Here is a 9,482-nt window from a genome sequence, read left to right as displayed (position 1 = left end):
TGCGACGTTTGGTTCCACTCGGTGGACACTTTGCGCCGTTTGCTTAATGCAAGTGGTGATGCAAGATTTTTAACATTTTGAAATTTGCTTGCCTCGGTTTGGCGTGAACTGGCACCAACTGGCACCAACTGACACCAACTGGCACCAACTGGCACCGCTCCAGTGGACTCCTTGCATAAGGAAAACTATTATTTGGCCTTATTGATAGTCCTATCATACACTGTCTATGTATGCAGAGTATGCGGTGAAGCAACTGTTCTTCAACTGTTTTCTCTAGGATTGGGGTCTGAAGACTGGATAGACAACTCGTGTTTTGAGTGACCGGCGGAGGCCTGGAAGATTCTATGTTACATGGCCGTCTGTTCCCCACCACTTAATGCTGTCAAGTCATTCTGTACTCTTAGAAACATAGAAACATAGCAGACGCCATGTTGTACTTCTTTAGACAGCAACCCAGTTGAGACTGATTAACAGTGACCTCAATTAGTGCACCCAATTTTGCCTCAAGACACAAATTTCCTCGACTTTAATGGATTATTACGCCCACGACTATTGAACAGTGCTAAATGTTTGTGGTAGCAAGGTCCAAAAGTCCCATTGGTACAAGTTTTAAATCTTAATGATAACTGGAATGACTTTAATAGATTGTTAAGAGCGCTTTAACATGACTGGATGATGCTCAAGTTTCTCGCATGCTTTTTTTTATTCAACATTAAACACCAATTCAGTGTTACTCCATGCAGCTGTAGCCGTCATAAATATCAGTCGTTAGGATGCTAATTCCTACTTTACGAGCACTTTGGATGCAGTTCAACGAGATACAGCACCAGATACGACTGGAGCATTCATTGGTGACTAGTTTGAGGCCTTCTCCAGCCGTAGAACAAATCACTTGAGTAATGCGTCGGATTTCTAATGAAAACCTGCGTTTTGGATGCTTTCTTTTTCCAAAGGATGTGACCACAAAATAGAAAATAAAACTATTTCTTATGATTGACCTCATAAATCTTTTTTAAAAAAAACAACCTTCCCCAGAGGCTACACTTCACACCACTAATAATAATTGGCACAAAAAAGTGTCCTGATTTATTGGATCGTCAACGTTTCACAAATATGGGGGACAAATGGGGCTCCAGAAAAATGCACAAAGGCAAGCAAAAAATGTTATGTTTTGGTCCAAAAGGCATTCCTGATGTTGCAACACGAGAGAACGTGGGCATGGCCGTGTCAATGTGCATTAAAGGAGATGCAGAGTCTTACCAGGCTAATTTTAGAGAGAAGATATGGGGGCAAGGTTGCGTGATGTTTCATGGTGACGGAGATGAGTCGCTACATAAAGAGGAACTAAGAAACGGAGAAAGAAAACATGCTAAAATACTTTATCTCCACATGTTGACAAGTAATTATTCCCTTCTGGATGCTTTTATGTGACATCCGTGCAACATACAAAGGGAGATGTTTTCTATTTTTGTGTTGCGTTGATGGTTTTTTCTTTGATATCAAAAGTCTGGATATGACTCTAAAAATGCTGATTTACAATGGATGTCCTGCTGCGCCTTGGCTGAAGACAGAAATCTGGAATTTTTGCATGAAATTCATCCATCGGATCTGTGGTAATATAATAAGACCCGCTTGTGTATAAACTAATGAATGTTGTGTTTTAACGTATCTTTTACATTGTTTACTTCTTTTTATTCAACTCCATTTTTCTGAAAGTGTCTGAGTATTTTGAAAAGCGCTATTAAAAAATAAAATGTATTATTATTATTATTATTATAAAAAAAACTAAAATATAGTGAAGCTCCAAAGTTGTCCACAGGTGGACTCGACTTGACAATATCATCCACGACTTGAAACTTGAATTGGAATTTCACATCAATGACTCGGGACAGGGCTGCACGGTGGACGAGTGGTTAGCGCGCAGACCTCACAGCTAAAAGACCCGAGTTCAATCCCACCCTCGGCCATCTCTGTGTGGAGTTTGCATGTTCTCCCCGTGCATGCGTGGGTTTTCTCCGGGTACTCTGGTTTCCTCCCACATTCCAAAAACATGCTCCAAATTGTCCATAGGTATGAATGTGAGTGTGAATGGTTGTTTGTCTATATGTGCCCTGTGATTGGCTGGCCACCAGTCCAGGGTGTATCCCGCCTCTCGCCCCAAGACGGCTGGGACAGGCTCCAGGATGCACGGATAGAACATGCAAACTCCACACATAGATGGCCGAGGGTGGGATTGAACTCGGGTCTCCAAGCTGCGAGGTCCACGCGCTAACCACTCGACCGCCGTGCAGCCCTTATTTGCAATATATAAGTCAAAAATCCTCTATATGATAAACGGTTCTGTTGTCTTTGATGGGGACCTACGTATTATGCTATTGTGGACTCCTATAGAGCAGCTGCACACAATAACCAGCACATAAAGCTTTCTAGTTCTTCCAGAATCTGCACAGCAGCCAAGATTGTTATTTATTAAGACTTGCATTGGCATTACATAGTATACACAATAAGATTTGGTCCCAAGTGTTCCTTTGCTTTTTATCAACAGAAGCAAAAATAATTCATTCTTGGGTCTCCTTGACTTTGCTGCAAAAAATGCAAAGACAAATCAAAAAGCCTTTGATGCCTTGAATCAATACAATGAAATAAATAGCATCGTATGGATGCACCCTCATATCCATCTGTCTTATTGCTAAAGCCTGTCGTCCTTTCATGTTGTTTAGCTCATTTCCTGACTGTAACATGATTCCAAAATTCCGAGATGTAACGATCAGCGACGGCGAACGCTTTGATGTGTCCCTTTTTGTTTGGAAATGGAGATCTATTATAAATGGACATGAGACAAACAAACACATGGCTGGCTTCCCCACGCGTCCTTGGAGGCTCTGACAGGAGACAATGCCTCCGCCATCATGAAAGGGAGGAACAAATCCAAGAGTCATGTGCTCTCACCAGATCCGCTGGCTGGGATTGTGTCGACAAAATACACAATTCCCAGCATTTGACTTGGAATTATTATGAAACGCCACATAAATGGACGTAAATCCACCATCTACTCTAATCCTGCGTTGACTTGTAAACAGTCTACCTCTCATATGACTTCCCTTGTAAACAGCGGAGCACTTTTCAACCCATTATGCTTTCAAAATCTCCTTCACTGTAATCCTAAAATGTCACTGGATGCTTTTTCCTTTCCGGTACGATTCATTTTCACGTGTTGAGTGCTGCTTTGAGAGATGATTTCATGCATGTGCGATATCCATGACAGGCCTGGATCGCACATCCGCTCCTTGTACTTGTACTCCTTAAAAAATGAGCTGTTATGTACCGGCTGCAAAAACACTCGTCAAAGATCCTCTATATGACGGGAGCGTTCTGCTCTTTTTAAGGACCTACTGTGAGATCAGGCTTTGTACAACACCTGACACTGACTTCCTCCGACCCTGTTGCATTGAAAATGTTAGCGTTGAGGGTTTTTCTTTATTTTTGTCAACTTTTTCTTAGATAACTTGCTTTTTGGGCGGCCCGGCGGTCTAGTGGTTAGCGCGCAGACCTCACAGCTAGGAGACCAGGGTTCAATTCCACCCGGTTTTCTCCGGGTACTCCGGTTTCCTCCCACATTCCAAAAACATGCTAGGTTAATTAGCGACTCCAAATTGTCCATAGGTATGAATGTGAGTGTGAATGGTTGTTTGTCTATTTGTGCCCTGTGATTGGCTGGCCACCAGTCCAGGGTGTACCCCGCCTCTCGCCTCATTTTCTACCGCTTATCCTCACGAGGGTTACGGGGGTGCTGGAGCCTATCCCAGCTGTCTTCGGGGCGAGAGGCGGGGTACACGCTGGACTGGTGGCCAGCCAATCACAGGGCACATATAGACAAACAACCATTCACACTCACATTCATACCTATGGACAATTTGGAGTGGCTAATTAACCTAGCATGTTTTTGGAATGTGGGAGGAAACCGGAGTAACCGGAGAAAACCCACGCATGCACGGGGAGAACATGCAATCTCCACACAGAGATGGCAGAGGGTGGAATCGAACTAGCTGTGTGGCCTGCGTGCTAACCACTCGTGCGCCGTGCAGCAAATTTGGATGTTTGACTGCTGTTTTTAAGGACCTACTGCAAAAACGCTCCAGCACTCTTGTCAAATAGATAAAGTTTGACTATATTTTCTTTGCAATATGTCCTTAAAAACAGCAGAGCACTCCTGTCATATAGTAGATCTTTGACTGGAGCAAACATATTGCTACCGTTTTAATCCGGGACATGTTTTTTAATTTATTCACGCAGATTCTCGCTCCAGATCTTCTGAACTGCACACTAGCATTCAGAGGACCACTCATTGACTGGGCTTTTCCCTCCTTCTCATAATAAATAAAACGGTTTGGCAAGATCTTATCGGCTTCCTCATGCACCTGCAGTCTTGTGTAACATGAGCAACATTAATGAGGCCCCATTTTCCCATGCACGGGGTCGCCTGTTTCTCTCTCTCTCCTACAAGGTTTTTGTGCAGTCTGTCTTCCAAAGACATAAATCACCACGTAAAAGCATCAAAAAGCCAATCCAAAGAGCCACTAAAAAACCATGATGGTAAAATATTGTCGGAGCTGCAAAAAAAAAAAAAAAAAAAAAAGGAATCTGTAACGCATTAAGGGCGGCACATGAAAGACGCTGGCCTCATATTGGAAGAACCGCCAGGGAGGTGAAGGATTCTTCTCGAGAGAAATCAAAAACACTCTTTGGCCTCTGGCACGCTGACAGTAACTCACCAGGCCGTCAATGCGTTTTAATCTAATTACAGTGATCTATTTTAAAAAGGGGATGACATAAATGTGAGGCTCGGCTTGTAGCAGCAGTTCTACGAGGGCTGCTTTCAATCTGGGCAGGATTTCATTGTCTTTGCGGCTTTATTTACTGCGAACGCTTGGATGAGTTTGCGGGGGAAAATGTTGGCGCGTCACTTAATTAGAGAGGAAACGTGTGTAGCTCAGTGCTAATTAAATGAATTAAGCAGTCATTTCCCTGTGATGAGCTACGTCTATGCGAAAGGAATGGCGTGGTCTTTGTAGATTAACTCCAAATTACAGTCAGTGTTTCGTTAAATTCTCTGATGTGGAGTCCTTAGAGATCGATCAATTAAAAGCAAATGATCCAGTTTACAGTTTACACACCCTAATCAAAGAACTAATTCAAATCCAAGCAAGATTTAATCCCTGAAATCAAAGTCTGAAATACGACTTTTGACTAACAAGATATGATGACGTTTGTCAAACGCAGGACTGGCTTATTTTCAGGCTCAGGTAAATATGCTATATTTAAAATACGGCAACAATCTGGCAAAAGAACGAGAACATTTTACTGCCCAAAATTTTTTGGTTTTTCAAGTCAAATTGATTAATTATGATTACTTATTTTAGGTAATACCATTCTGACCAGAATATAAAATGATCTTATACAGCAGAATAGAAGATTTTGATGGAAAAATATTTAAGATGGCTGCTAGGAGCTAGGAGACCCAAGTTCAATTCCACGTGGGTTTTCTCCGGGTACTCCGGTTTCCTCCCACATTCCAAAAACATGCTAGGTTAATTAGCCACTCCAAATTGTCCATAGGTATGAATGTGAGTGTGAATGGTTGTTTGTCTATATGTGCCCTGTGATTGGCTGGCCACCAGTCCAGGGTTGCCAGCCCCGCCTCTCGCCCGAAGATAGCTGGGATAGGCTCCAGCCCCTCCCTCGACCCTCGTGAGGATAAGCGGTAGAAAATGAATGAATAATTAATTTAAGACACAATCGGAGTTAACTCAAATAAAAATTAATCTTTATAAACAACAAAAAAAAACCACTTACTTGACAGTTGTTTGATGATTCTGCTTTATTGATAACCATTCTCCTACAATTAGCATCATAACCCAGTGTATGTTGTTTACTAATAATCTTTGAAGCACTTTTTGTCACGTTTGAATCTCTCCAAGTGAATGACAGGAAGAAAAGCTTTGGGGAGAAGCCGTTTAAACGCCACCTATTGGCAAGCATAAATCTATAGACCGCAAATATGATATATTTCCAAGTAAAAGGTGGTAAATGTTCTCGTGTTTCTCAGATTTTAGTGATAACTGGTTGCAACATGGCAGGAAAACATTCGCAATGGCCTCATGTCTTGATGGAAAGCAGACTGCCACCAAAAACTAACAGAAAATTAGCTGCTAATGTCCTCCCAAAGTTTGGAAAAAGAAGAAATCATCCAACTTGGTTTTTTTTTGGACATGCACACCATATGTCTTGCACCTCCTGAGCATCATAAACGTGTGTTACGTGGTCACAGTGGCCTGCTCGGAATCACAGAAGTCCCAGGGCTCACCTAAATCTCCCAACCACTCAACACCTCTGCGCAAACGGAACCGTTTATGTTATAAAACTTTTTATTTTTGAAAAGCCACACAGAATTTATGATGGGATGTTCCCCCGCTCTGCTTTGTGTTTGTGTATTCATGCTGTGCAGGTGGAACGCTAAATACATTGACATGTGTTCAAACTGCTTCACTTCATCCCAGGAAGCATCAGCGCTAACAGCAAGTCACAAGATATATCTCTCTTTTACGCTTCGTGTCTTCATAAATATGAAATAATCACATTATTTATGCGGTAAATCAAAAATAGACAGATCTGGAAACTGGAGTACCTGTTTTGCACTCGTTGATACTTTGTCATGATTGAGTCTTTTAAGGCATTTTAATGACTAGGGACTTTGGTTTACATCCATGCATCCATTTTCAAAACTGCTTGCCCTCATTAGGGTCACAGGGAAGCTGGAGCCTATCCCAGCTGACTCTTGGTAAGAACCATTCAGGGCCAATAAGAACCAGCCAACCACAGGGCACATATAGACAAACAACCATTCACACTCACATTCATACCCATGGACAATTTGGAGTCGCTAATTAACCTAGCATGTTTTTGGAATGTGGGAGGAACCGAACGTAAACATTCCAAAAAAATGTAAATATTATTTATGTCTTAATTGTTTATGCCTTATATGATTTTCTGTTATGTTTACTATAAATGTGTGTAAAAGTCACTATAGGGGTGTTATTTCATGTCGAGAGGTCTCTAATAATCATTCATTCATTTTCTACTGCTTATCCCTTTTTGGAATGTGGGAGGAGAAAACCCACACATGCACGGGGAGAACATGGAAACTCCACACAAGGTGGAATTGAACTCGCGTCTCCGAGCTGTGTGGCCTTGCCGCAAACCACTTGTCGTGCAGCCCCAATATGAACTCTATGAACAATAAAAAATTGGATTTCAAGAGTATGTTAATGGGGGTTGCACGGTGGAAGAGTGGTTAGCGCACAGTGAGGAGACCTTAGTTCAATTCCACCTTCGGGCATCTCTGTGTGGAGTTTGCATGTTCTCCCCGTGCATGCGTGGGTTTTCTCCGGGTACTCCGGTTTCCTCCCACATTCCAAAAACATGCTAGGTTAATTAGCCACTCCAAATTGTCCATAGGTATGAATGTGAGTGTGAATGGTTGTTTGTCTATATGTGCCCTGGGATTGGCTGGCCACCAGAGCAGAATGTACTCCACCTCTTGCCCAAAGACGGTTGGGATAGGCTCCAGCATACCTACGACAGATGGATGGACGGATGGAAAATGAATAAGAACTATGAAGAGTGGTATTTACATTTGACCTTTGACTCAAACTATTTTGCCGACTGTGTCGGGTGCCTTTAACATCGAGTGATAGTCCCTAAAAGTTTGAAGATGTGGGGTAAGACCACATACATTTTGACGTCATCTTTGTGTCAGAAGTCATAGAAAACGAATAGAAGAGAATAGCAGTAATGTGAAAAGTAGAAGTACGCAGAAAGTAAATCCTCCATCACTTACTCACATCCATTTTTGGATGTTTCAAACGGCATGACTCATATATGAAAATGAAAGCAGGTGATCTTGCAATATGCAAAGGTTACTATTTATGGTTTGGTGGGGTTAAGTGTGTGAAGTTTAACTGTTCAGTGACTCACTACTTACATTTTTTTCTTCCAATATTCTGAAATCTTCCCAAATGATCAAGTGTAGCAGCGAGCTGTCGCTGGCAAACACCAGAGCTGTGCACGCTCTCACTGTGTTTGACATCATGTTTGCCTTTAATGAGAACCACATGCCCACTGCGTCGGCATTCATCTTCATACCAGCATTACGAAAAAAAAAAGGAAAAAAGATGAAAGTTAGTACTTTAAACATGTCCAGATTCCTCCCAATGCCACGGGCACAACTGGCCTCTTCGTCACTCCTACCATCAACAGTGCCTGGAAATGAGCTCTCGGCCTTCTTTTACACACGGGACACTATCATATTTTATCAGGTATACAGTATATATCCACATTAGGTAGAAGCACGAAATCCAAAGATGGAATAGGTGCAGATTCTGGAAGATCTTAAAGCTTTCTGTGCTGGTTATTGTGTGTAGCTGCTCTATAGGAGTCCACAATGAAATACAAAGGGCTAAAAAAATGAGCATAAGTCAAATTTTATCTCTGAACTTCTCTAAAAAAACTTTTATCAGGTATACAGTATATATCCACATTAGGCAGAAGCACGAAATCCATAGAAACACAGTTGGAATAGGTGCAGATTCTGGAAGATCTTAAAGCTTTCTGTGCTGGTTATTGTGTGTAGCTGCTCTATAGGAGTCCACAATGAAGTACAAAGGGCTAAAAAAATGAGCATAAGTCAAATTTTATCTCTGAACTTCTGCAAAAAAATTTTTATCAGGTATACAGTATATATGCTCATTAGGTAGAAGCACGAAATCCAAAGAAACACAGCTGGAATAGGTGCAGATTCTGGAAGATCTTAAAGCTTTCTGTGCTGGTTATTGTGTGTAGCTGCTCTAGGAGTACACAATGAACACAAAGGGCCAAAAAAATGAGCATAAAACAAATTTTATCTCTGAACTTCACTAAAAAAAAAAGACTCTCCAGAGAACTCTGGCACATTTCTTCTGAGCTCCACTGGAAGATGTGATGCTGCAATCATCAGCGCATAAAAGCTGTCCTCTTTTTACAAGCCTTTCGGACGGCAGGTGCATTCTTTTATGAACTTGTAGAGCTCACGCTTGCAGATGTGTTCACCGTCCCTTCTGTGCATTAAAGCCCATTAAGGATATTTTCCTCAACTCGCGGGAAACACGGATGATGGAAAAGTCCACTGTGGATTCCAAGTGAACTCAACCCCATGACCTTTCCTTTCCCTTGTCTCTCGGCCTTTTAAGGCTGGCCTTCGCACCACCGGTCATTCCCCGCAGGGCACAGGGTGACCTTTGAACCTTGCTTTGCCTTTGAGGCTTCGCTACCAGCCTCGGATTGACGACGGAAGACGACAAAGGGCCCAAAATTGCCATGATGATCGCTGATTTATGAGTAACATTTAAGACACCACTGCATGAAGGTATGAGACGAGTATAACTTCC

Source organism: Doryrhamphus excisus, linkage group LG12, assembly GCF_037039965.1.
Source record: "Doryrhamphus excisus strain RoL-2023G ecotype Guam linkage group LG12, RoL_Dexc_Guam_v1.1, whole genome shotgun sequence".
In the NCBI taxonomy this organism is placed as follows: Eukaryota; Metazoa; Chordata; class Actinopteri; order Syngnathiformes; family Syngnathidae; genus Doryrhamphus; species Doryrhamphus excisus.
The sequence above is the reverse complement of the archived record's forward strand: the minus strand, read 5'-3'. Positions refer to the sequence as shown.